Consider the following 14,231-nt stretch of genomic DNA (forward strand, 5'->3'; position numbering starts at 1 on the left):
ATAATTTAGTTCTAAATAAAGCCAATAGGCTCTTTCAACAGACAACTTCCTCTTGATTTTTTTCTCTACTACTTCAGCCTTATCCCCAAGTTTATGGTTAAAAGAAAAATGTAATTCCATGAAGAGTTTACTTTTCCTTCTTACAGAGTGAGTGAATTAACAACTCTGAAAGAGAATTTCACAACAACTTAGCTTGAAATAAAATACTACCATTGGGAGAGTTTTATATTGGAGTTTGATCTTATTTTCCCCCAAAATCTACACAAACAAGAGAACTAAACCGGACTAGTTGTGAATTCTCTTATCCAAATCACATGGGCATTCATTTTTTAAACCCAACAGGATTGAGAGATATAAAGTGTATTACTATTCTTTCTTTGTATGTATGTGGTATCTGTCCAATTTAAGTGCCAAGTCCAAAAGACTCTTAATTCTACCTTCCCTGGAAGCTAACATAAACTAATGACAAAACAGTGCCCAGAGATAAGTCATCAACCATTTTCTGGAGCAGGAAGTTAAACTCATAAGCATACAGTAAACCGTTTAATCCGTGCTTTGTCTGGAAAGATAGAAAGATTTTATCATGACCTTATTCCAAAGTAATCCCAGAGTAGTCTGCTAGTGTTGTCTCCTAGCATTGATTAAAAAAAAAAAAAAAAAAACCAACAACAAACCACAAACCCTAAAGTGGTAGGCTAGAAGTATATAATACCCTGAGGAAATGATTTGGCAGTTCAGTAAATGCTCTAGGGTTTACTGATACTATAACAAACACAGATGATAGATGATAAATAAATATGGCTCCACCCTGTCTATTGTCTTCTAATACATTTATCTCCACATTTTGCCAATGTTAAAAATTATATCTAGAAAGAAGTCTTAAAACATATTTTATGAAAGGACAAAGATGTAATATATTTCAGGACCATATATTTGTACCATCTGTTGGAATATCTATCTTGTCACTACCATAAATAACAAAATATTGAGATATGGTAATGGCTTTAGTTATACTCCTTAGGACACTAGTGTCTTACCTTCAAAGATAAAACTGATCTTTATTTAGATGGCAATTAGGACACTGGCTAAGTTGATTATATAAACTTTCTAGAAACCATGAAATTTATTAAGAGCCTACTATGTCCCAGGTACTACACTTAAGAGCTAATGAAATCACTTAAATATGCAAAAACATTTAGTAGTTTTTCCTGAATAAGGTTCATTTACAAATTTGCCATCTAAAAAAAGACCTTGGTAAGCTTCTGTTAACTTAATATTATTACCATGCTTCATTGAGTACCTGTTCACTGAAAACTTCTGTGTTATCTGACATATATTTTATGTTACCTCTAAGAAATGAGTAGATTTTATCCCCTCTTTAGAAGTAGAGTAAAATGTTAAATAAAACCAATCTCCTGCCTCCCCCTCAAAGGAAATTTAAATTGTATAGAGACACAAATGCACCTGTGTCCCTTCTGCCTATTCTATACACCTGGATATGACTCATGGGAAAACCTTTACAGAGACTGCTACAGTGTTAGTTTGAAGTCTCTCTGACAAGACAGGGATGGAAAAAAATTTTTATCTTAAAAAGTTCAATTCTTTAATGGAAATACTGCCAGATTCTCTACAAAAAAGGAAGCAGCAATAAATAGCAATTAGCATTAGGTAAAATTAGCCTTACATAAGCAAATACTGTGTTTTACTCCATTAATAAGGCTTTTTTCTTAATATCCAACAAATAGTATTTTTGTTTTATTAATAAAGTAAATTCACACCACAAAGTCAATTATAGTACAATGATTTTAAAATATTATCTTGGGTATGTCTCAAACTTATCAGAAACATCTATAATATTTTTTAAATGGTTCTTTCTATACCTTGTATCCACAGAGCCTAGAACAGTGCAAAGCACATAGTAGGTACTTAATAAATGCCTTTTTATTGACTGCTTTTATTGATTTTTACCTTTAGAAAAGAAAGTTGGACAACTTCTCATTGCTTGTGAGGAGGGAGGATCTAATATATCAATTTTTTAAAAACCACACACACCCCTAAACACATCCAACAATTATAAGACTAAAAATTCAGATCCCTCAAAATGACTAATTGACAATGGTTAATTTATTTTATCAAAATAAATTATGTATTACAGAATAGTGACTCATATTGTATAACTTCAAACTAGCTAGAAGGTATCTTGAGCAATTATAAATGTAATTTTCAATTAGGACCACATGGAAATCTTCCAGGGAGCTAAAATCTTCTCTTTTTAAAGCCCTCTAGAAAAAAAGAGACTTCCATCTCCACACACAACCTCCTTTGAAGTTAAGTGCCAGAGAAAAACAAAGACCAGGAAAAACCTGCACACACTGATAGATAAGAGCCACTACCTTTTCCTGTCCTCCTCAGGACAGATTAATCACAGTTTTAAAAATGAAGAAATCTCAACTTACATTTTTCTTTAGTTGTCAATATTTGCTAAAGATTACTAAAGCTCATCTTTTAAAATAAAGCTGATCCAAAAACATTTCCTAAATATACTGAAAAAAATAATCTACAGCCACTCCTCATCCCCAATAAAAATAACATCCCTGAAAATCTCAAGAGGTGAGACTCCAAGACTTTTTTTTTTAGGTCTCTAATGGCAGTCCAAAAAAGGAATAGCCACACCACCTGTCAATTACCTATCAAATATATGCAAGGGAGGGAATATGGGAGGAGCAGGTGATACTTCAGCATTAATTCTTACATCTTTAAGAGCTCTTTTGTTCTGTGTCTGGTACAGAAATGTACCTCCCTTCTTCAGATGCCATCTCCAAAAAGAAAAGACAAATGGAGAGAGAAAGAGAAAAGAGGAAGGGTAGGAAAGGAAGAAGGGAAAATAGGGTGGAAGAGGAAAAACATGTTATTTTTAGGTATTTTCCCCATTTTACCTTGTTTTAAGGTCTATATTAACTACCCTAACTAAACGGCAAGTTGCTCCTGAGGCCACAGCTCAACACTGATCACATAGCACAGCTGCACAATGTGGCGGCGCACTTACCTCTGTGAACATGTCTTATTGCCTTCCTACATGGCAAAAAAGATTCCCTGTTTTCGTACATTCCCTTGTCAGCCCTAATCAGTGTCAATGGGTGAGTGTCTTTTGTGCTGCCTGCTGGAGTGCAATCCCTGATAGGAAAGAACTTTTCCTCTCTTCTCTTGCACTGAGCCATGAGAAGCTGAAAGTGCTCCCAGGCATGACTAGCTCCCCTGGCTCCACTCCTAAAAATGCTCTCTCAAGTACATGGTTGCTTAGCAATATTTGCCTTCCCTCTGTACATGTGAAATTGGCAACATCTGTCCCTTAGGCAGTTTTGACTTATACAAGCATCATGTGGGTAAAGTTTAAAAACATACAAAATGTGTGGCCTTTTGGAAGTGAGGTCCACTGTCCCACATGACCATAAACTAATGTCCTCTGTTATGCCTATGTTTCAGTCATAACAATGTCAGACTCCCAGAGTAAAGCGAAGGGAAACCAAACCAAACAAAAAGAATTATTCACCTACCACTGGGAGTTCCTATTAACCTCAAATAACAAGTTCTGTTTTTTATCTTTTTATACTTGCACCATTGGAAATCAAAATTCAATTTTAATCGTTATAAATTCTATTAAAAATCATTATTTTCATGGGATGAAAAGTCTTTATAAGGAAATGTGAATGGATCCATGTACATGTATGACTACTACAGACAAATTAAGGAGAGTAAAGCAATTTGCTTATGGAGTATTTTATTAATATACTCATATCCCAGAATTGAGCTCAGAAGGCCATCTATAAAGAGCTAGAGGACAAGAATTATAGGAAGAATAGTTTTTTAAAAAATTCTTAACTCCAAAAGTATTTTAAATCCACTATCAAAAAATTCTTTAAAATTATCTACAAAAACCAGTAGAGAAAAAAAAAAAAACCAACACTTTTTACATAAATAACATAAGACTTAAATGACTGGGAAGGAATCAATTACTTGTGGTTAGATCATGATAAAATAAAAATTTTCAAAGTATACAAAAATCAGAGGTGGAGAGGAATGATTTATAGTCAGTTTCCTCACCTGTAAAATGGAGAGTTAAACTTGGTAACCTCTACTCTCAATTTGTGTTCCTGTGAAATTAGCTTGCATATTCAGTATTACAATCAAATTATAAAAGGATTTAATAAATCTAAAAAATATTATTTCAAAAATTGAGGTGAAAAAAAGAGGGGAATCAAGATTCTCAAAAGAAATACTAAGAACCACTAGGAAGGAAGGGTGCTTTTTTTTTACAAGATCCCAAAATATACCACAAAGCAATCATCAGAAGTATATGGTATGTTTGATGTATATTAGGCTGCTTTCTGTCTAAGGGATGAGGTAGGGAAAGGGGGAGGGGGAATTGGAACACAGGGTTTTGCAAGAGTAATAATGTTGAAGAATTGTCCATGCATATGTTTTTTAAGAAAAAAAGTTTTAATAAAATAATAAAATATAAAAAGAAGTATATGGTAATGTGGAGGAGAAAAAAAAGTTGATCAAGGGAACAGATTAAATAAAAGAAATTCAAGAATAATTAAGAACTGCTGTATAATGTTTGATAAATCCAAAGGCACAAGCTACTATTTTGAAAAGAGAAGTAGAAAGTCATCTAAGAGAAATTAGACCTATTTTAACTTCACCCATCACATATACTATCATTATTACTTGTCCTTCTTTCTCAAAAAGGATCATGACATCAGGAAAAAAGTCAACTGAATTTAAGTGAGGAAGCATCGTGCAAAGTCACTAACATTTTCTTTTCCAAACTCATCTGGTTCCTGAAGAAATATAAAGATCAGGTCTAAGCTCCATATGGATACATGTCACAGGTATAAAAAGGTCACATTATAAACAAATCTGATTAGTAAAAAAGATGTTAACAACTACGGATAGAGGAAATGATTTTGACAAAAAAAAACCAATTGATTAAATGAATGATTTTAATTACATAAAATAGAAAAGTTCCTGCACAGAAATCAATTCAATTAAAACAAAACAGGGAAAATGCTAACAGAGGGGAGAAAAAAGCTTTACCACAAGTTTCTTTAATAAAAAACTCTAAAATCCAAGATATATAAGGTACCGCCTAGACTATAAAAAATTACAACTCATTTCTCAATATGTAAATGACCAAACAACCACATGAAAAATACTTCATCACTAAAAATAAGAGCAATGCAAAATAACAACACTCTTAAGATACCATCTCACATACATCAAATTGGCAAATGTAGTAGCTAGGTGGTACAACAGAGTATTGAAATTGAATCAGGAAGAGATGTTAAGGTAGATGTAGTCTACAGATCCTCAAATAACATTCCCCCATCCTTTTTTAATTAGTTCAATACCTGATTTACAATTTATCTCTTCTCTCCCATGCCTTCCCAATAAGAAATCTGAATATACCTTCCAAAATCCTAAATCATTTATTTCCTTAACCGACTCACTTCCAGTGAGCTATTCCTCCAACCCATCTTAGGTACACACAAAGGGCACACCCTTGATTCTATCATCACTCAAAAATACTCACCCTCCAAATTCAAAAACACTCACATCTCCTTATCTGACAATCTATTAGTTTTTCTCCTCTCCTCCTGTCTTCCTATTCTTCAGCCTCATCTCTAATCCCTAGACCTCTTGGCCATCTTTCCAGCATTAGTTGATCTCTCTTCTTCTCCCCATATTGACCCCTTGTTAAACCAATTTAACTCTATATTGTACTTCTCTCTTGAATCCCCACCCCTTTATGTCACAGATTAGGACCAAACAATCTTATGTATTGTATCATTACTACCATTCCTCATGTCTTCAACTCATACTGCTCAATGGATATGGAGAAAATCATATCACCATTTGGGTCCAATATAAATTACATAATCTCAATTGGGCCTTCATTTCTGTTGGGCAATTCTACTATACCTCCCATAACAATTCATTCTACCCCTCTCACATTGACTCTTCCAAATCTTTTCATACTTCTTCAAACCTCCCAAGGCAGGAACCTATTCTTTCTTTTTTTTTTTCTTGATTTTATTAAAGTTTTTATTTACAAAATATATGCATAAGTAATTTTTCAACACTGATCCTTGCAAAACTTTCTGTTCCAAATTTCACCCTCTTTAACCTCACCAGCTCCCCTAAATGGCAGGTAACCCAATATGTGTTTGATATGTTAAAATATGTTAAATCCAATATACATATATTTATACAATTATCTTGCTGCGCAAGAAAAATCAGATCAAAAAGGAAAAAAAACCTAAGAAAACAAAATGCAAGCAAACAACAGAAAAAGTGAAAATGCTATGTTAAGGTCCACAGTCAGTTCCCACAGTCCTCTCTCTGGGTGTAGATGGCTCTCTTCCTCATTGAACAATTGGAACTGGGAACCTACTTTTTAAGGAAGGAACTTTGTCTCATATTTTACAGAAAAAATTGATGCCCTTTCACCTTGAACTCCTCCTTCATCATCATCTATCACTATAGTAGCCTTCTGCTACGCTCCTCCTTCACAAGCTCCTCATCATGAATAATCTCTACTTGTTCAAGCAATCCCATTCTGTTCTGTCCCTGCCAATAGACTACACTCTCTGTCATCCCCACTCTTTCACTTATTTTTAATTTTTCCCCTTCTACTGAATCATTTCCTCCTGCACACAAACATGCCCAAGTCACTTTTATCCTGAAAAAATTCACACTTTATCTTGTACCTTTCTTTGCCCTTGGGGAGCAAGACCTTCCTTTTTAAGGAAGGAGCCTAGGTTAGTTGTATTGTAATTTCTCACTGTCTCTGGACATCTACACAGGGTTGGTACTTACTATCCCAACTCTTCCCAATTTTTTGCTTTACTTTGTATTTTGTCTTCCTCCATTAAATTGTAAGCTTCTTTTGCTGTCTTTGGTATTTTGATATTTCCTATCTCCTGTCTGACTTAGCCTGTCACATAATAGATTTAAATTCTTTTCTGCCTTAACAACAATCCCATGAAGTATCTATTTTGAGTATTATTATCCATTCTATAAAGGAAGCAAAAGAGACCATGGCCATCAGCTACTTAAATTGTAAAATCAGTCTTAAATATTCTCCTGACCCCAAGTTCAGTGATATTTCCTCAATTGGTATAACAACAACAACAGTGTATTATCATACATTCTCTGTGCTTATTCTTAGTCTGTTTTTAATGTGTGGTTTGCAATGCTAGAATATATCCAGTTTAGAATGGTCGTCCTTGGTATTCCCATTCTTTCCATTGGCTGTCTGTCTCCCATGTCTGGACAGTGCTCTCCCTCCTCAATGCTACTTCATGAAATCCTTGATTCACTTCAAAATTTGGCTCATGAACTATATTGTACATGAAGGCTTTATCGGTCCTCTCATCTGCCAATTACCTTCCTCTCTCCGTACCTATTGGGCATTTCTTTATGCTTACAGGCAGGATGTAAGTTATTAAAATTTTAAGATGCATTAAGACTTTTGGTACACCTTATACATGTGCATGCTACCTCCCCATTAGACTGTGTCAGACAACCATAAGTACTAAGCACCAGTTATGTGCCCAGCATTGTGCTAAAGCTGGGGGAAAACATGAAGTACAAAACAACAAAAACTACTTGTATTTATTAAGCACATACTATGGGCACAACCTATGCCCTAAGTGAAGCTGGGAATATGAAGATAAATAGGAAAAAAACAAATCTCTGCTTTCAAGAAGCTGATATTCTAATGAGGCAAGACAACACATACTAGTAGGGGAGGCAAAAGAATTGAAGAAAGGAGGATATTTTAAGCTGCTATCCTACCGTATCTCAAAATTCAATATCCAAACAATACTCACTCAGACCTGGGGTATCATAGAGAAAATGCAGAATGCATCTTAGCACTACAATAACCACGCTTTCCTCCCTCCCTCCCCCCAACAACTTTTCTTTTCCTACCCACCTTTCTAGTTTTACTTGAGTCTACTCTCCATTCTGTAGTCATTCAATCCACACCACACCAATTCTTTTCTCTATTTCTTATTCCCATGTTTTTACTCATGGTCTCCTATTCAAAAGATTGCTTTTTTTCCTTCCCAATATCTACTTGGTAGATACTAGGAACACCATACACTAAAATGCAAGTCCCTAACAGTTTTCTCCAGGACATCTCCCCTAATCCCTTTCGCATTTGTTTTAATCTCTTCTTGGTATTTTGTACATGGCATATCGCTAATTAGATTTTAAGCTTAAAAACCAGCAGTCTGTTGTTTGTTCTTTGCATCCTCAAGGACTTAACACCTACTTTATACACATCATACTAGATTTTAAATGGGTAGCTAGGTGGTACAACATGAATCCTGAAGTCAGGGAGACTCATCTTTCTGAGTTCCAATCTAATCTCAGACACTAGTTGTGTGACTCTAGGAAAGTAACTTAATTCTTTTTAACTAAGTTTGTCATTTATAAAATGAGCATGAGAAGGGAATAACAAATTACTCCACTATCTTTGTCAAACAAACTTCAAATGGGGGGCCATAAAGAATCAGACAACTCAACAACCACACAAGATTTTAAAAGTTCCATATCTAGCACTTCTATATCTGACCCAATGAGAAAGCAAGTATCTCTGTCCTCAAATAGTTTTTGTTGTAGCACTAAGTAGTTATAATTGTAGAAACCAGCTTAGCTGCTCAAGTTAACTGTACTTTACTTTTTACTGAGCACAGGGTATAAAGTTACTTTCTTTTCTCTCTCATTTCTTTTCTCACAAACTGTACTCTGTGTTGTGAAAAATAAAAGTACAGTTGTTAAAAACCAACTATCTGAGTGACCTTTAGGTTATTCTTAAATTGATGGTTTGTTTTCAGTTTTTATTCCTTGATAGCATTTTTAAATGGAAGCCAAATGGAGAAATTTGAACAGTATAGTCATCTTGGCCTCTCCCATAAGTCTGTTTGTTTGTTTTTCTGGGACATCAATCTCTTAAGAGCTGAGAACCACTTGCTAATACTAGAAGGAGGGGAATGTAAGAATAACAAAGGCCCAAATAGCATACTAAATCAATGCCCTTGATAGTTTTGAAATCAAGGGAAAGAAAAGAGTAATAATGCTGTGAAAATTTTAATTTCAAAGTACATTTTTGTGTCAGCTGACATGCCTAATTCTTCTAAGAAGTGGACAGTTTGACCAATTTACTTTTAAGCAATTTTGCCTTTTATTTTTTAAAATTCCTAACTAGCTTTTTTCCCCCCTGCTCCTAATATTATCAGGTATCGTGGTATCCTCCCCCTTTCTTTCAGCTACTTGAGAGCCATCCTATATGATGGATTAATACATTGAGAAAACACAAAAACATATGGAAATGTGTAACACCTGTGGACCAGTTACCTCCACAAAGCATTAAGGGGGGAGGGGGGGGGAGAAGGGATGACTTCTTATATCTCTTTGAATCCTAGTTGATCTTTATAATTTTGTTACATTTACTTTTAATTTTTTGATATTCTTTGAATTTACATTACTATATAATCATTGCGTATACTATTTTATTGGCTCTATTTACTTCAATCTAATCAGTTCATAAAGATTTTTCCATGCTTTTCCATACCAAAACATACATTTCTTACAGCAGAGTAATATTCCACTATACTGTTTGTTTGGCCATTTCTTATTTGATGGACATTTATTTACTTTTTTCTAATTACTAAAGATTGGAAAAAAAGTACAGTTAAAATATTTCAGAGTATTTGGGAATTTTTTTTTTCCACATCAGTAGCATCTTTGGGGAATAAACCCAGTAATAGAATCTTTATGGAAATTTCAATAACTTTATTTAAAAATGTGCCTAATTATAGAAAACCATTACATGAAATTTAGAACATAAAATAATTTATGCCATTAAATAACCATGGGTTTGAAGAACAGATTCTAATCTATCTTCAAACAACAAGAAATTTTAATTCCAGATAAACAAGGGTATGTTTAAGATTTTTTAAATTGCTCTTTTAATTTGGAACTATGCTCTAAAAGTTACAAAATTGTGCATACCTTTTGATCCAGCAGTGTTTTTACTGGGCTTCTATCCCAAAGAGATCTTAAAGGTAAAGGGACCCACATATGCAAAAATGTTTGTAGCAGTCCTTTTTGTGGTGGCTAGAAACTGGAAATTGAGTGGATACCCATCAGTTGGGGAATGACAGAATAAGTTATGGTATATGAATGTTATGGAATATTATTCTTCTGTAAAAAATGACCAGCAGGATGATTTCAAAAAGGCCTGGAGAGACTTACATGAACTGATGCTGAGTGAAATGAGCAGAACCAGGAGATCACTGTACACAGCAAGAAGATTATATAATGATCAATTCTGATGGATGTGGCTCTCTTAAACAATGAGATGATTCAGACCAGTTCCAATAATTTTGTGATAAAAAGAGCCATCTTCCCTTAGAGAGAGGACTGTGGGAACTAAGTGATTCACAACAAAGCATTTTTTTGTTGTTTGTTTCTATTTTATTTTCTTTCTCATTTTTCCCCCAGTTTGATTTGATTTTTCTTGTGCAGCAAGATAATTATGTATTCATATTTTGGATTTAACATATAATTTCTACTATGTTTAACATATATTGAACTACTTGCCATCTGGGGAGGAGGCACAAATTGGAGAACACAAGGTTTTGCAAGGATTAATGTAGAAGAATTATCTATGCATGTTTTGAAAAATAAAAAAATGTTTCCTTCCAACTTTGTTTTAGAAACTTCACCATATATAGTCCCTGTACTATTATAAGTTCTCCACAGAAGAACCACTCCCAGAAGTCTAATCTTCTAAGGATAATATTATCAGGAATCTTAAAACTGATACCTACTGGTTAACACTTTCTCTTGATCAGCTTATTTTCTTTTCAAAGATGCATCAAAGTTACTTAATTATTATATGTAGCTGTTGGTTCACAATTACTTATAGGTTACTCTATTAAAAAATGGGGAAAAATAAAAACAAAAACCTATGGAGATACATGATTATAATATTCTAGAATGATTTATATTAACTGTAAAATTTAAATGAAGATATTTGAAGGACAAAATAACTTCTGAAAGAAAAAAATTTCTAGTATGTTTTTTATTTCTACTTTGACTTTAAGAATGCAATTTTTACTGAAATTGCAGTACATATATGTAATAAGATATAAAATAATGGGAAATATAATGGAAGTAGAGGAGAGTGGAAAAACTTATGTTAACTAAGGCAAAATGGAGTAACCAGAAATCAAAAAAAATCATCATAAATGACTAAATGTAAATGGGAAGTACCACCTAAAGCAGGGATCCTCAAACTATGTCCCACTGGCCAGATGTGGCAGCTGAGGACATTTATCCCCCTCACCTAGGGTTATGAAATTGCTTTATTTAAAGGCCCACAAAACAAAGTTTTTGTTTTTACTATAGTCCGGCACTCCAACAGTCTGAGGGACAGTGAACTGGCCCCCTATTTAAAAAGTTTGAGGACCCCTGAGTCCTAAAGGAATCAAAATTGAATACTGTGAAATCAATTTTTTTTGAAGACAATCAGGATTTAGTGACTTGCCTTAAGTGTCTGACATCATATGTGAACTCAAATTCTGACTATAGAGCCAGTACTTTATACACTGCACCACCTAGCTGCCAGTATTGATAGTGCTTATCTCTCAAGAGTGTGAGATCAAATTAAGAGAATATTTTTAGAGCATTTATGCCTGGCACATGTTGTTTTGTTTAGTAATTTCTGACTCTTCATAACTTCATCTGAGATTTTCTTGGCAAAGATATTAGCATGGTTTGCAATTTCCTTCTCCAGCTCATTTTGCAATGAGGAAACTGACAGCTAATAAATATCTGAGGCTAGATTTGAAATCAGGAAGATGAGTCTTTCTGACTCTAGACCTGATATTCTATCCCATTATGCCACCTGCCTGTACTGTGAAATTATAAAGAACATGTTTGATCCTAAGGAAGAGAAGTGAGAAAACATCATTCCAAACTCAATGGTCTTTTGCAGAAGTCCACAGACATAAAACACTGCTCATAACATCAGATTTTTTTCCCAACATATTGATTTTGCTTAATTTTTTTCTTCTTACTCTTACAAAAAAAGGGGGTGGGGGTGGATGAGGGATGACATTGTACAAGGTAGACAATACATAAAGTATTAATGTTGATCTCTTTTCAAAATATACTAAATGTGGTAAAATTACAATTACCAAGTTTAGATCCAAAAAAGAGAAATGAGAAAATAACCTCTCTCCGTATTGAGAGGATTTTATGGAAGATGTAGGAAACTACTGACATTGAATGTGTAATATCTAACTTTTTTTTTTTTTTTGGGCTGAGATAATTGGGGTTAAGTGTTAACTATGAAGTGTTAAGTGTCTGAGGCCAGGTTTGAACTCAGGTCCTCCTGACTTCAGTGCTGGTACTCTACCACTGTGCCACTTAGCTGCCCAAAATGTCTAACTTTTAAAATATGCTGGTTCGTTTTACTTAATTGCCTCCCTTCTTCTTCTTCTTCTTCTTTTTTTTTTTTGTCTAAAAAGATAGTTCTATAGGAAGAGGAAGAAGGGAAGGATCCATTGAGAAATATAGATGATTTAACTGTCATTTTCATTCACAAAATTATTATTTCAATGATTGGTTCTCTCACTTGGGAATTCTCTGTTATTTTCCCATTTGGGTATACGTCTTTTGTTTACAATTACCTGCTTACAATTACCAATACAAAAAACCAAATGTTTTAAAGTATATGTTGTCTATTTCTGCCCTTTTACATCTGCTTGTTCTGTATTCTAATACAGTGAGAGAAAGGAATGGACTCTCATCTAAGCACCCTAGAAACCTAAAAGCCTGGAATGAAATGATATTCACACACTGAAGTCACAATAAAAGAAAGGGTCAGGGCAATACCTGGATCTTGAGGAAGCCTAATCGCAGTACAATCAATAACATCTGCTTGTGAATTGTTGGGATCACAGACAGAAACAGATCTAATGCCATATTCAGGACTACGAAAAGAGAAGGAGTCATGGTAAAATCTAAGTGAAACCATCAAGAGCAGCTAAACCTTAGGAATTCCTGGAGAATGACGAGTCCATCTTAGCCATTGTGCCCAGGCTCTGGCCAGCATCATCTAAGAGTAGGGGAAAGAAAGGAGCTGAGAAGCTGGGAGGTATCTCTCACTCTAATCCATCTTCCACTCAGCTGTCAAATCAAATCACAGTTCTGACACTCACCAGATTCTCTAGCCACCTCTGAAATCAAATTATAAATTCTCTCTTTGACATTCAAAGTCCCTTCCTACATTTGCAGTCTTTTTACATTTAACTTTACTTCAACTTCCCACTTACTCTTTAATACAGTAAAACTAGTCTCTTTCCATTTCTTCAAACAAGTCATTTTACTTCCTGACTATTGGTGTTTCCTCTAGCTGTGTCCCATGTCTGGAATACCCTCTCTTCTCATATCTCTAATATTTGGCTTCTCCAACTTCCTTCAAGTCCCCATTCAAATCCTAATCTTCTATAAGAAGCCCTTCCCAAGCCGGTGCATTATGTCAATCGAATTTATTTACAATTTGGCTTATATGCAGCTTGCTTGTGGTCTGCATGCTCTCTCCCTCAGATGGTGAGCTCCTTGGGAAGAGATGTTTCCCTTTCCTTGGAAACTCCAAGACTCTTAATAAATGCTTATGAGTTGACTTACTATAAATATAAGGGTCCAAAGAACCCTAGAAAAATAGGCACAAAATCTGGCCAATTAAAGAGACCACAAGATGAGAAAGAGCTAACTTTCAAATGGAGGGATGAGAATGGAGCCATCCAGGGTTCTAATGGCTATAGAGTTTGCAGGAACAGCTAAATAAAACAGGAGAATTGTTTTGTTGTTGATGTTGTTTTGATGATATTAAGGAAAAAAAGAAAGAAAAAATGGAATGTAATATATAAGAAAGGAAGAGAAAACAGAAGAAACTTACTGCATTACAAAAGATGAAGAAGATAGAGGAAAGAGAAGTAGAATGGGCATTATATATACCTCAGTGCCATGTGAATCTCATGAAGGAGATTAGAACACTCATAAATACATACACGAGTTATTGAAGTATACTGTAGATATACATTATACTCAGTACAGAAATGGAAGGAAAGAATGGGTGCCACTTAAAA

The 14,231-nt window shown here is 34.4% G+C and overlaps 1 protein-coding gene across 3 annotated transcripts in view; it reads right to left on the minus strand.

Moving 5' to 3' along the window:
• The window catches only part of AFF1 (ALF transcription elongation factor 1), a 144,486-nt gene that overhangs the window by 74,330 nt on the left and 55,925 nt on the right, over positions 1-14,231 (minus strand). The gene's annotated exons all lie outside the window — the stretch shown is intronic.

The sequence above is a fragment of the Antechinus flavipes genome, chromosome 6 (genome assembly GCF_016432865.1).
Source record: "Antechinus flavipes isolate AdamAnt ecotype Samford, QLD, Australia chromosome 6, AdamAnt_v2, whole genome shotgun sequence".
NCBI lineage: Eukaryota > Metazoa > Chordata > Mammalia > Dasyuromorphia > Dasyuridae > Antechinus > Antechinus flavipes.